The sequence below is a fragment of the Myxine glutinosa genome, chromosome 7 (genome assembly GCF_964187855.1).
Source record: "Myxine glutinosa chromosome 7, kmMyxGlut1.1, whole genome shotgun sequence".
In the NCBI taxonomy this organism is placed as follows: domain Eukaryota; kingdom Metazoa; phylum Chordata; class Myxini; order Myxiniformes; family Myxinidae; genus Myxine; species Myxine glutinosa.
In genome coordinates this window covers 159,347,419-159,362,491 of record NC_136267.1, presented here as the reverse complement: position 1 = coordinate 159,362,491, position 15,073 = coordinate 159,347,419, and positions in this window count along the sequence as shown.

Genomic DNA, 15,073 nt, shown 5'->3' with positions numbered 1-15,073 from the left:
ACACGCACACGCGACCCTTTTGACACTCACAAAACCCGGCATTCCAACGCCGTCCGTACATTCCACCAACGCACTCCCTGTTACACACCACACCTCTCGTGCACACTCGCCGTTCGCACACTCCCTTAACACACCTCGCGCACCGTCTTGCGCACTCTCCCTCGGTACGTACTCCGTACCACTCACCATGGGCGTGCACTCTTGCATCCACCCACTAACGCGCTCAGATAGGCTCTCCCACACCCGCGCCACGACCAACTCAGGTGTGCTTCCTCGCACACGTTCCACCACCACCTTACTCTCCGTGTCACACTCACACTCGCACGTACACTCCGTATCGCTCTCACTCCCTGTGTCACACTCCGTACACCCCGACGTGCATTCTCGCTCGCACTCGGTATCACACTCGTGCTTCGTAACATGCTCACCCCTTGACGCACACTTTTTTTTCACACGCGACCCTTCACCAACGCCCGGGTGCTTCCTCGATCCCAATCGCGCGACAATTCTCTTGTCGTCAAACATCCTCCTGCAAAATCTCCCCGCACAATACACAGCATGACTCACCTGGGGGATTCCCTTCTCCACGCGCACCTGCAAATCTTTATAAGGATTAGCAAGTACGGCATCAGGATGTGCATTCAGACTTTGAGCAATTTCCATTCCTTTCTCCGACTGTTGCTCTTCTACGTCTGTCGTTTCTACAATTTCAATTATACTCATTACTGTTTTTTCCTTATTCGCCTCGACGACCGCTGGCTTTAATAAAATTTTCTCTCCTACCTCAGCAGTCGCCGGCTGCCCCATACCCCGGGTCGCGATCTCTATACCCGTCATTGTACCCGCGCTTTCCTCCGCCTCGCTCAACCAGCGCTTCTCGACCCGCGTTACCTCGTCGTGCACCCTTGGGACCTTCTCGCCCACCATGCGATCCATGGTCTCCCCACATTTTTGCATGCGGTCACCCATTCTGTCCCCAATTTTGCCGATTTGCTCCATTTTGCTTCCTAGCCTCCCGATTTGATTTCCTAGTCGCTCCCCCATTTTGTCCATAAGGGCCCCCATTTGTAGCAAAAAAAGGTTTGAATCCACCGGTGCTGCTACGGTCACGGGCGCTGCTAAATTTGGTGCCGCTGCATTCACATGCTCGAGGGCGCCATTTTGCGCACCTGATACTCCCTCAACCACCTCCTCATTGTTCTCCTCCATTTCTTCCCTGTGGTCCTGGGTTACCCCTAACCCCTCTTCTAGCTCACCCACCTGCATCCGATCACCTTGACTAGCCATGGCGCGATTTCAAAGTTCGGGTTTTTCTAAAACAAAACAAATTTCGGCCGCTCCAAATTTTGACCAAATTTTTTCTAGATGTTTTAAAAATTTGGCTCGGGCCTCGTATCTCACGCCCAGACACCAATTGTTACGGGACCACGGCGAGGATGTTGTTTGCCGAGTGGATGGCCGCCGCGCCCGAACAGTTACCCCGACTAACCCGATTCCTGAACGTTGGCCGAATCGCGCCACAGATATTCAATGGGGAAAAGACTAAAGCGAAGGATGTGAAGAAGAAAGAAAGACAAAGGGTAAGGAATACAAATATAATTTATTTACTATTTACACAATTGAAAGAAACCAAGGAAGAAGGAAGGATAAGAAAATAAAATACAGAAGAGGAAAGGTGACACAGTGAAAATCGCTAGCTTATCTATGCAGTCTTACTTAACCCAGGACAGAACAAACAAAACGGACTCACACGGGGAATTGCAGAGTGGATTGACTGGAAGGAGGTGGGTGGCTGGAGGGGGAGGAAGGCACGGAGCTGGCTGGAGCTTGATCCCGCCCGGGACATCGGGCTGGACCTCGACGGCCGCCGATGCCACCGATCCTGTCGTGTGCGTGGGGTAACGGGTCGGAGCTGCTTGGTGGAGCCAACGCTGCTGGTGGGGGGTCTGGCGTGACGGGTTCTCTCTCCCTCTCTCACAAACTCCAGGACTCTTTCTCTCTTTCTTAGTCCAACCCAGTCCAACAACTTACTCTCTTGCTTAGTCCAACTCTTTAATCCAACTCTTCCTCTCTTGCTTAGTCCAACAACAACTTCCAGGCTTTCGCGCGCGCTCTATATAGCGCCTCAGGCGATCAAGCCGCTGGTGTCCAGGACACGCCCATCGGTCAGCTCGCCTCGGCCCTGATTGGTCGGCACGGCCCTCTGGCTCCGCCCTTGATGACGATGGGCGGGCACGCCCAGGAGTCGGCAGCTCCTCCCCCTTCTTCTCCAAGCCGACCTCGTGGCGAATGGAGTCGCAGAGGGAACAGTTGGCAATTGTTGGTAGGGGAATGTGAATGAAAGGGGATCTACTCTTATTTCACTTGGTGCAATGGAGTATTTCAATTAATGGAAGACACAGCCTTACACTAATGCACATAATAAGGATATAACTATTGAACAGGGATATATGGTGTCCTTCGTGTATGCTTTATGGAATTAACTACGGGAACGCCCTTTGACCTTTATACACAGACTGGAGGCAGGAGGGTCCAGAATAAAGCAATAATAATAAAAAAACACAATAAAAAACACAATCCTCATATCCACAACGATATATATATATGTATATATATATATATATATATATATATATATATATATATATATATATATATATATATATATATATATATATATATATATATATATTGTTGCGGTTTTGTGTTTTTATAATAAAGGTTAATTTCCCCTCCTAGTTTAGTTACACTACAACATGGAGCCTCGTTTAAAGATCAGTTATTTCATAGTAAATGTAAGTGTAGATCTTTCCTGTGTGTAGTTTTGCGTTGAGTAGAATAATGAGAATTAGATCCCCTTACGATGCTTATGATGCCTCGATGCTTTTGGATTTGGCGCGAAATACCACGAGGCCAGCCTGAACAAGTCGATCAAGGCCGAAGGAAGGCGGGACAGGAGGAGTGGGAGTGACGGTAAGCACGAGCCGCCAATCAGGGCTCGAGGGGAGTGGCTTACCACTGCGGCAAAAGGCGGGGCTTGGAACATTCGATGCAGGCCAGGGCATGGCGATATAACCCTGTGCCCAGAGCCCCCGCCTCAGTTATGAGAAGGGAGCCAGACGAGTTATGAGGGGAAAAGCGCTCTGTTGAGTTACAAGTTGAGTTCTCAGTTGAGCTGGAGTCAGATCCCCGAGAAGTTGGGGGGCAAGTTGCGCTGAGTTCAGTTACGAGAGTTAAAGCGCGTTCCGCGCAGTTGTATTAATCGCGCTGTGAAAGACAGCTGTGCCGGGCCAGAGACATGCGTATATTTCCTCCTGCCTGCCTTTTTCGAGATACGCACCGCTCGGATTTTCCCGCCTGCCTGCCTGTCTTCACCGGGGACCCGTGCGGCGACTGCCAGAGGGCCACGCCAGGTGAGCTGTTCCTGGACGACCAAGGCCATCGCGTTCAGCGCATGAACAATTCTTCCTTCATCCCCCTGTGAGTGTGTGTGGGCCCATTGTCTGGCTATTAAGTAAGACTGTTTAAGACTACCCTGTGTCTCTGCTTCTTCTACCAGTGTACATTGTAAATAATAATAATTAAACCTGTTATTCCTTTGATTCGACCGTTTCGTCTCTTCCATCATTTACTTAGCGTGGTCCGAATTATATCGCTCTAATTGGGTTCCAGTAGCAAGGTAACAGCACGAACCACGTGGTACGCAATCCGCTCGGGTGTACTCAACTTATGTGTGGTTCGTGCGAGACTCGATCCCCGCTTCCACGGCGGTGTGGGTACTTAGGTACATGCAAAAATTGTCCTGAAACCCTGTCCCGCGTCTGACCGGAAGTGGCGACTCAGTCTCGCGGTTGCGAAGATCCAAGGAGAACAAGGGGCTTAATCTCCCCTTGGTAAGGGAACGGGGTCGCGCAAAACCGTAACAATATATATATTAATTTTTGGGAGAGATTGAGGCAGCTGTCAGTTGCCTATACACCACCCAAATAAAACTATGTGTCAGCAGAATGTGTTGCAAGCTTGCAAAAGATTGCCGGTAGGGTGGCTAATCTGCTAGTCATACACATTACACAATGACAGAAACAAATCAGATAGGCTTGTCAGACCCTAGAAAGCATCCAGCTGGTCAAAGATCAAGATCAACGAAAGAAAATTAAGTGATGATTCTCATGAAATGCTTGATCATATATGCAAGAACATACCAAAGGAATGTCTTCATGAACATGGGTATCACAGACTGTGTTATCAAATATTCACGATTGTTAAATACCTGCAGAAAAGGATTTGTCAGGTGGATCAAGATAATGATGGAGAGACAGACTCCAAAAGATAGAACACAAAAAGATCTACCCCATTCCCATGTGATAAATGTATCTTGTGTGGAAAATAATACAAAAGGCTAAAAGGAAAGTCTCAAACCAAGGAAACATTGACTGTTACAAAAACAGCAGAAGCCTCTATTGAAGAAGATACTGAAGCTCGGGCAGGTCGGCATTGTTGCGGGATATGCGTGGGTTGATTTGATTGTCAGAGAGGCAAATACCATTATACATGGCGAAGGGATTACACCAGGAAAACCAATTGAAATCCAGTAAGAGAGGAAATAGAGGAAGCTGTGTATTGAGTAGAACATCATCAGGGGATCGCAGGTTGAGCGAATGACAATTCTATGTAATAAATATTTAACTTTCATGCAAGTGCACATCCCATCACACTACAATCCACAATACAACAACAACAACAGGCATTTTAAGGCCATTTTCCCTGCAAGAGCAGGGGTTAGCCTTGCGGTCCCCATGACAATGTTCTCCATTTTGCCATATTTTCTGCATCTCCCCTTGTTAACCCCCTTGCCCGCATTTCTTCTTCGACCATCTTCAGCCAAGTCTTTCTCGGTCTTCCCCGTCCTCTACTTCCTTCTACATTCATTTCCATCACTCTTTTCAACCAGTCACTTTCATCCTTCCTCAACACATGACCAAACCATCTCAACCTGTTTCTCTTCACAGCATCCATCACAGGCTCTATTCCCATCATCTTTCGCAATTCATCATTTGTCTTCCTCTCTCTCAACGATACTCCACACATCCACCGAACCATTCGCATTTCCACCCTTTCCAGCCTTCGTTGCTGCTCTACGTTCATTACCCATGTCTCACTCCCATAAATCATAACACTTCTCACACATGCAGCATACAACTTTCCCTTCAGCTTCAATGACACTCCCCTCCTCGTCAGCACGCCACTCAGTTCCCGAAACTTCTTCCATGCACAGCTCACTCGAGCAACCGTTGCCGAGTCTGATCCACCTTCTCCATTCAGCACGTCTCCAAGGTAACAAAATGTTTTCACACCTTCCAGCTTCACGCCATCTCCAAGATCCAACTCAACATTTCCTCCATCTGCAGCTCCCACTTTGCACACCTTACACTTGAATGTAGCTGCCACACTGGTTAAAGACCCTCTCAAACCACTACATTTTTGATGAACCCATTCAGCGCACATTGTACATTGAATGGAATTCACTCCGACACCCTTCCTGCACACAGCACACGGCCACTTCCCAGTTCTTTCCACTTCACCACATGCTTTACCACTTGCCATCACCTTCGTTTTTCCGATATTCACCTTCAGACCTTTTGTCTCCATACATTCCTTCCACTTGTTCATCTTCTCCTTCAGTCCATCCATACTTTCTGCAATCAACACCAGGTCATCTGCATACAACAACTCCCACGGTAAACCCTCCTTTACGTTCTGAGCCGAGTTGTTGTACCTCCATCACAGCTACAAATAGTAGTGGAGTTAGTACCGACCCCTGATGCACTCCCACCTTCACCTCAAACTCACCACTGTTCCCGTCCTTCGTCCTTACAGCTGTGCACGCTCTTTTGTACATTGCCATCACTACTCTGATCAACCATTCCTCCACTCCTAACTTCCTCAATGCCCATGTCACTACTTCACGTGGAACACTATCGAATGCTTTCTCCAGATCAACAAACCCAAGAAACAACTTCTTCCTCTTCTCCATATACTTCTCCTGCAACTGCCTCACAATAAAAAGCGCGTCTGTCGTTCCTCTTCCTGGCATAAATCCAAACTGCATTTCGTCGATCTTCACTTTCTTCCTTATCCTCCTCTCCAACACCCTTTCCAATACCTTCATTCCATGCTCCAATAACTTTATCGCTCAATGCGAGTCACAGTCCAGAGGGTCACCTTTCCCCTTGTATAGAGGGACAAGGGTACTCAGTTCCCAAGCCACTGGAATGCGGCCTTATTTCACCACCAGATTGCAGATCTCTGTCATTCTCTTCACACCCCAATTTCCCGCTGCCTTCAACATATCTCCCACAACTCCCGTCGGCCCTCCCACTTTTCTACTCTCCATTGTTTTTATCGCTTCCTCAACTTCCTTCTCGGTTATCTTCTCTGCCAGTCCTAAAACTCGGTTACTCTCTATGTTGTCATCCCATTCATTCTCTGCATTCTCCATACAGGTTGCTTCTGACAATCCAGACTTGATCTGCTTAACAGAGACTTTCCTCCTTCAAGATGTCTCTGATTCCTTAATATCTCTTCCTGGTTACTCCCTCCTCCGGTATGATAGACCTGAGCCTCCTCCTGGTGGTGGGGTTGCTATCTTTATCAAAAACTCTCTTCCTCGCTCTCCTTGCACTGCCCTCTCTCCTCCTCACCCCCAGGAGTACCTCTGGCTACAGCTTCCTCTCTGCTCCCACCTTTTGTTCATATGTGTTCTGTACCGTCCCCCAAACAGTGATGACTGCATTTACCTTTCACTGTCTGACAACATCGACCAACTTCTATCCACTCATCCCAACTCTCTCTTCCTCATATGTGGTGACTTCAACTGTCATCATGTCACCTGGTTGGGTGTGGGTTCCTCTCTCACCAGTCATGGCACCTCAGCAAAGGACTTCTGTGACTCACTGGGATTGACACAATCTGTCAATTTCCTGACCCGGATCTCAGCCAATGGAGTATCTTCTCTTCTAGACTTGGTTATGACAAACTTCCCTGCTAATGTCTGCTGCTCTTCTTCTGCTCCAATCGGTTCTTCTGATCATGTGCTTGTCAAAGTGGACATCTCTCTGGCCATTCTCAGAGAGCCTCCTCAGTGTCCACGAGTCTGGCATTTCACTCAGGCCGACTCGGACGGTCTTCAAGCAGCCATCAATCGTCTGGATTGGTCTCCCATCTCCACTGCCTCTGACATCAATTCTTCCTGGGAATTCTTCCAAAGCAAACTGCTCTCTCTCATGCACAGATTTATCCCATCTCGTCTTCAGTTGTCTTACCCTTCCTCCCGTCCATGGTACACTGAATCTTGTGGTGAGGCAGTTGCCCTGAAACAACTTGCCTTTGCCTCTTGGAAGGCTAATCCAACTGAAGGCAATCTCAGTTCCTTCCACCAAGCTCGGAACAAGTGTGTGTCTATCCTCAGGAGTGCCTGGAAGCACTATCTCTCCTCACTCAAGAATGAACTCTCAAACCTGTCTCCTTCCTCCAAATCCTGGTGGCGTCTGGTCAAATCCGTTTCTGGTGTTTGTTCCCCCTCCATCCCCTCCCTTACCTCAAATGGCCACACAGTTGACATCGTACGTGACAAAGCCGAATGCCTCAACTCTGTGTTTGCCTCAAAATCTTTAGTCCCAAACCCATCTCTCTCTGTTCCCACCTTTCCCAGTCGAACCCAACTGCTCCTGGACTCTGTGTCCTTCTCTCCTGACAAGGTGGAGGAGTTTTTGTCTAACCTCGACTCTGATTCTGCAACTGGACCAGACGGCATCAGCCCACGGGTCCTAAAATCCTGCTCTGCCGCTCTATCTCACTGGAATGCGAGATAGAGCGGCAGATCTCTGACCCTCTCTCTGTTCTTTTCACCCTATCTTTTGCTAAGGTCATCTGCCAGCATCCTGGAAATCAGCAAACATTACCACTTTACACAAAAAGGTGCAAAAACAGATCCTTGCAACTACAGACCAATCAGCCTGCTCCCAATTATCAGCAAAGTCATGGATTCCATCATTGCTTCGGATATGAAATCTTTCCTCTTCTCCAATGGCTTGATCTCTGATCATCAATTTGGTTTCAGACCAGGTCACTCTACTCTGGACATGCTGCTTCTGCTGTCTCAACAATGGATGGAGGTCCTCAATGCCAGACAGGAAGTTAGAGCTGTCTCCCTTGACATATCACGTGCCTTCGATACGGTGTGGCACCCAGCTCTGCTCACCAAACTCTCCTCCTATGGTATCCATGGAAATCTCCATGCATGGCTTGCGGACGTCCTCTCTGGTCGTAGTCAACGTGTGGCCCTGAATGGATTTCTCTCATCTCCCCTTCCTGTTCAGGCTGGAGTTCCCCAAGGCAGTGTGCTGGGCCCTGTGCTTTTTCTGGTCTTTATCAATGATCTCTCCGACTCTCTGGAAAAGCCTCTCGATCTCTTTGCTGATGACTCCACTCTCTGCCGCTCCATTCCTCTTCCCTCAGATCGGCAGTCTGCAGCCTCCTCACTCTCTGAAGACCTGGACAAAATCACAGACTGGTCAAACAAGTGGAACATGTCTTTCAATCCTGACAAATCTCAAACTCTTACTATGTCTCTCCGAAAAGATCGACTGGACAACCCTCCCATCTACTTTCTCAACAATCCTCTCCAAGAAGTTCTGTCGCTGAAGATTTTGGGTCTCACTATCTGCCATGATCTTTCTTGGGAAAACCACATTTCCAAGCTTGCCTCCAAAGCCAGTCGCCGACTGGGCATCCTCCGTCGTGCGAAGTCCTTCCTAGGCACACCTGAGCTCCTCACCACATACAAGGCTTTCATCCACAGCTCAATGGAATACTGTTCTCCCCTATGGGCTGGTGCTCCTGCCTCACACCTAGCTCGGCTTCACGCTGTTGAAACCAAAGCTTTCAGAATCATTGGAATCTCCCGCGATGAAGCTATCTCGGAGGGCGTTTCTCTCACTCACCGCAGGCAGGTAGGTGGTCTTTCTGTCTTCTACCGACTCCTCTCCGGCCTTGCTCCCCCAGCTCTCTCTGTGCTCTGTCCCCCAAATATTCCTACAGGTCGCACAAGATCTGCCAGCAACCCTCTGATGGTTAAACTGCCGAAATCTCGGCTCTCTGCTCACCTTCACTCTTTCATTCCTCTTTTCTCCCGCCTCTGGAACAAACTCCCACACTCCCTTCAATCCCACTCCTCCCTCCAGGTCTTTAAAACAGCTGTTCACCACCATCTCTCATCTTCCCCCATCCAAAACCTTGATCTTTTCTACCCCCACTAATTCACCCCAGATCCACCTTGTTTGAAATTCCAACTTCTTTCCTGGAAGTCCTCGCAGTGTCCATATGTTTTATACCTCTCCCACCCCCCCCCTTCCCATGCCTCCCCCCCCAAAGCCCTCTCCCTCCCACAGATCTCTCGATGTCTCCATGTCTCTCGGTCCCCGCTCCCGATGTTATTTGTTTTATGTGTCGGTTTGTCTTTCTGTGTGATTAATGTTCGCTCTTTCACGAGCCTCGATCTTGTATACAAAAAACAAAAAAAAACAACTGTATTTCCATATATCTCTTCCATCTTCCTTTCATTCCATCTGGGTACACAACGATTTGTCCCACTTCATCCTTCAAGCAACTCACCCCATCAGATCACACCTCTCTTTCGCTATCTGCTTTGCAATCCTGAATACCGCTCTCTGACCCTCTACCGAATCCAAGCGTTCTCCGAACATTTTCCTCCATGCCTCATGTGCTTTTGCTTCCTCTTTCTTTGCAGCCTTCTTTGGCTGCCTTATAACTTTCATCCTCTGCCTTTTCTGCCCCCGTACCCATCGCCTTCTGCCACTCCTTGAACTTCTTCCTCTTCTCGTCAATCTTCTTTCCAACTTCATCATCCCACCACCATGTTTCCGAGTGCCTCGGTGGTCCTTTTGTCCATCCACATACCTCACCAACGGCTCCCAACAGACTATCTTTCATTGACATCCAACCACTTTCAAGCTCAACCACATCATCCTCCACCATACTCAGCCTCTCTTTTAATGCCTCCCTCACTGTCACCTCTTTCAACCTCCACACCTGCATTCTCGGTTGGTACTTCACCCGCCGAGCTCTCCTCGCACCTTTCACCCTTATGTCGCAGACAACCAAGTGGTGCTGTGAAACAGCCTCCTCCCCCGGGATCACCTTTGTGTCCCGGAGGTGCCCCCTATCTCGCCTACGCACCAGCAGGTAGTCAACGGTTGTCGTCGACCCACCTGACGTGTATGTAACAAGCTTATTATCCTCTTTCTGGAACTGAGTATTACAAATCAACATATCAGCTCCATCAGCAAATTCCAAAATCCTTTCACCTTCTCCATTTCTCACACCATATCCGTAACCCCCATGAACTCCCTCAAAACCGTCCATACTCCTTCCCACATGTCCATTTAGGTCTCCTCCTACCACAACAACTTCCTCATCTTTCACGTTTTCCATCAGCTTCTCTATAGCACACCAGAACTTGCCCTTCTCTTCATCGCTCCGACCAACCTGTGGAGCATATCCCGAGATGATGTTCACCAAGAGCTTTCCAATCATCATTTTCACCAGCATCAACCTTTCACTCACTCTAGTCACACTCACCACACTGTCTACAAACTCCTCAGAAAACAGGACACCAACACCATTCACGCCCTCCGGCACCCTTGCCACACAAACTTGTATTTCTGTCCCTGCCTACCCTTCACCATTCTCACACCACTTCCCTTCCATCTCGTCTCCTGCACACAACATATGTCCACTCTTCTTCTGATCAATACTTCCACCACTTCTCCTGATCTCCCTGTCATTGTCCCTACATTCCATGTCCCAAATCTCAGAAACCGATCTCCACGTCGGGCATCAGACGTTTCGTCGTCATAATTGGAGTGATTTCCACCCTTGCTCCGATCGGGTTCCCCACCTTGAGTTTTGACGAGAGGGAGTGGGGTCCCCCACGGGGTACTTCGGGCTGTACCCTGCCCATATGTAGTCGTAATTGTCATGGTTCTCTTTTTGAGGCAATGTTTTTATGGCCGGATGCGCTTCCTGACGCCAACCCTTTTAGTCGCCTCTTACGACACGCAGGGATACGGTGTACCTATTCTAAACCGGGGTTACACACCGGGTACTACAATCCACAATATAAAACATAAACTAAAATCTCATCAAGCACTTTGGTCAAAGAATAAGATTTTGGCAACCCAACTTCCGGAGTGAATCAGTTTATTCACAGGAGTTACAGTATCTGCCGATCAAGCAGTCGGAGCCGCTTTTGAATCTGCAGCCTCACCCAACATGAGACTGGAAGATGCAGGTATGGTATTGCGTCGTTACGTCATTGATTCATTCGGAGAATCTCAAGAACATCCTTGGACCACCATCTCCAGATAATTTGCTCTCAAACGCTGTTTCACCACTGGTTCAGCTTGGGAAGTTTCTTACAAGCTTCAAATATCTGGCAAGCAAGGCCGTGCTCAACTAACCAATACAAAGGAAAGGTTGGTGAATTCTATTGGCCAAGACATTTGCTATGCAGTTAGTATTGGCCGACGGAAAATGCCTAAACATCTCCTCTCGGGTATGACTGTTAGGCACATCACATGACGTGCTGAGGTAGTGAGTATTCTCAACCACTTTGGGCCTTGTGTATCATATTCGACAACATGAAAATGACTCCTGTAACAGCCATGCCCGATAAAGCAAATCCCAAAAAATAAATAATAAACTAAACTGAAGGGCAATGAATATGGATTATATTTTATTATTTGCTAGGGTTTTTATTGAGGGTTTTTTATGTATAAAAAAAAAAAAACACCTTTAGAGGCCATTTTTCCCCGCAAGCGGGGGTTGGCCTTTTTCGGGAACTGTGGTTGTTGTTGTTTTTCGGTCCCCTTTTTGAAGCAATGTTTTACGGCCGGATGCCCTTCCTGACGCCAACCCTTTTTGCCGCCTTTAACGACAAACAGGGAATTACCAGTGAACTGGTACTCAATTAGCCGACCTCGGAAGGATGAAGCAGGCTGAGTCACCCCCCTGGCGTTAATTCAGCGCATTGACCGGGATTCGAACCCAGGATCCTAGGATCCTAAGCCGGCACCCTAGCCGCTAGCCCAACACCAGGGTTTTTTTATGTATGAAAGTACATATTCAAAATTGTTCAGTTTTATAGCTTTCACTTCTGTTTATTTAATTGTGCATAACTGTATTTGCTGATGTAAGATGATAGTTCAAGGATGATGTGGCCTAATTTTTACCTGTGACATGTCGCAGGTCTACAAGAGCTTCACGTTGCTGATACGTGCTGAGGTTATTATTGTGGGTTGATTTTTGAAATGTGCACCCATTGGAGGATAGCTGCCAAACCACACCCACATCTGTCGCTTGACTCCACCCATCATAGTGTCGAGATGAAGTTATATGGCTGCCATCTTGCTTCCTGATGGGCCTAACACATTGCATTCCATTTTGACAACCTCGGAAGGATGACAGGGTAGTCAACCCGATCCTTCCCAAATCAGATCCCTTCTCCTTCTCACCCCATTCCCTCCCCTCCCACCAGGACTCCAACCCCTGCCCTCCCAACTCCGACGCTACACCAACCCTCCGGACTCACATCCCACTCCTTCCCCATCCCTTCCCCTCCATCCTCCTCTTCAATTTTCTCTATTTGTACATTATGTGCCTGACAGTGGATTGGCAGAGCCCAACATCTTTGGAAATGGTTTTGTAACCGTTTCGAGACCAATGAGCATCGACCACTCCTTTTCTGAGGTCCTCAGAAATCTCTTTTGATCAGGACATGACACGCTTCCACAAACCTGTGTGGTGAAGACCGGACTCTGGTTGTGACGAACAAGGTGTATGTTTTTCACATAGGGCAGGGCCACCCAAACACACTCCTGATTGTCATCGAATTGATTGAAACACCTGACCATAATTACTCCATTAATTGAGCTGATTAACTTGGAGGTTCGCCCACTTTTTCCGACAAAGAAATTGAATGTTGCATCATTTTGCTCAATAAATAACTGAAAAAAGTATATTTTTGTGTGCTATTTGTTTAATCTTACCTCATATATTATTTGGACTTAGGTGAAGATCTGATCACATTTTAGGTCAAATTTATGCAGAAATACTAAAAATTCTAAAGGGTTCACAAACTTTTTCTCACCACTGTATTTCATATTAACTGAAACTTGAGAACTGCAAAAGCAAGCTGACGACAGTTTTCGCAAATGATTTGATATTGTTACGGTTTGTGACCTTTTTCTTCTTCCTTCCCCCACACCCCCCTGTGAGTTAGACCAAGTGGTTTGGTCCATGGGTATAAAGCCTATGATTGGCTATGGGGCAGGGGAGTGAGTGGCCATTTTGGGAGAGGGCTTATGGCAGAGTGCTTTTTCGGGGGGTTGTGGAGTGTCCAGCTGCAATCTCTCTACCTGAAGGGTGACGTTGATCGAACTCTTGCTGCCTACCACTGGGGCCTGCCTTGGGGCCTACTCGTGGACTTGCCTACTCCTACCCTCTTGTGCAGGGCATGCACTGGGGCCTACCACTGGGCCTGCCCTGGGGCCTACTGTTGGGCCTGCTGTGAGGCCTACTACGTGGCCTGCTGTGGGGCCTATTACTGTGCCTGCCGTGGGGCCTACTCTTGGACCGGCCTACTCTTGGACCGGCCTACTCTTGGGACCTGCCTACTCTTGGGACCTGCCTACTCTTGGGACCTGCCTACTCTTGGGACCTGCCTACTCTTGGGACCGGCCTACTCTTGGGACCGGCCTACTCTTGGGACCGGCCTACTCTTGGGACCGGCCTACTCTTGGGACCGGCCTACTCTTGGGACCGGCCTACTCTTGGGACCGGCCTACTCTTGGACCGGCCTACTCTTGGACCGGCCTATTCGGGTTTTTCCCTCTCTTCTCCCTTCTTTGTTTTATGTGCAGGAAGAGATTTTCGTGTGATAATCCATAAATAAAGACAGTGTGATTGAAGGCTTGGTTTGGTGTGCTTCAGGCCGTAACAATATATTTATGAATGTGCGTTGTAGCAACACATCCGGTGGTCCATCATACCTAACAAGTAACCAGATTGTGTTCAACATCATTTTCCTGGGGGGAGCTTAAGAAGAACAAAATAATTTTTAAATCTTTAGACATTTGCATGCTTTGTTCATCGAGTACATTGCAGAAGCCTCCGCTGCCCTGGAGACCATGGCCTGATGCTGAGGTGAACCTTACAGGGTGAATATGGGAATGGGCAGGTGGTTTGGCCATCGCCATGACTGCCTGGCACAGAAATACTAAGCTGCCGTTAACGGAATCCAATTCACAAACGCCCACACTCAAGTCCCAGCATTCCTAGAAAAAAAAAAAAGAAGATTGCTGCAGTGAATATTAAAATGAGAGGTTGTGCAACATGGAAAATACTAAGCTAGCATCCCCAACAAACCTTTGGCCTGCAGGAAGTATGGGCGTTCAGGACAATCGTCTAAGTGGGAGAACTGTCCAAGTTATCTGTCAAGTCCGTGATTCCTCGGGCTGTTTGGGCTTAATGGCTTCCTCCTGTGCTCCCTGTCAGCCCAGAGGGAGCCCGAGTTGAAAACAGCCTCCCACAGTCCTGCCCACGGCCATGCCAGGTTTAACAAAAGGCACCAAGTCCCCTCCACATGCCCCTCCCTTTCCTGTCCTCATCATTCACATGCACACAATAGGAAGTGGGTTATTTATAAACCTCGATGGATTGATTTAAATTCGGTCTTGTTGCTACAACAGCAAGCATTAAGGTTTGACAAATTAAAATTGTCCACTAATTACAGATTCTTCAAAGAGTAAATTCACAAGGAAATTGTATATTTATTTGTTTAAACCTAAAATTGAAAAGTTTGTGTCAGCTAGACGTGTACCCAGCATACCCGCTGTAAATCAACCTGTTAAAAGTATTTTGGAGTTTTTATTATCAGATGTGGCTTCAATTGTAAACGATTGGTGAAATAGTTTAAGGGAGCATTACACTGAAC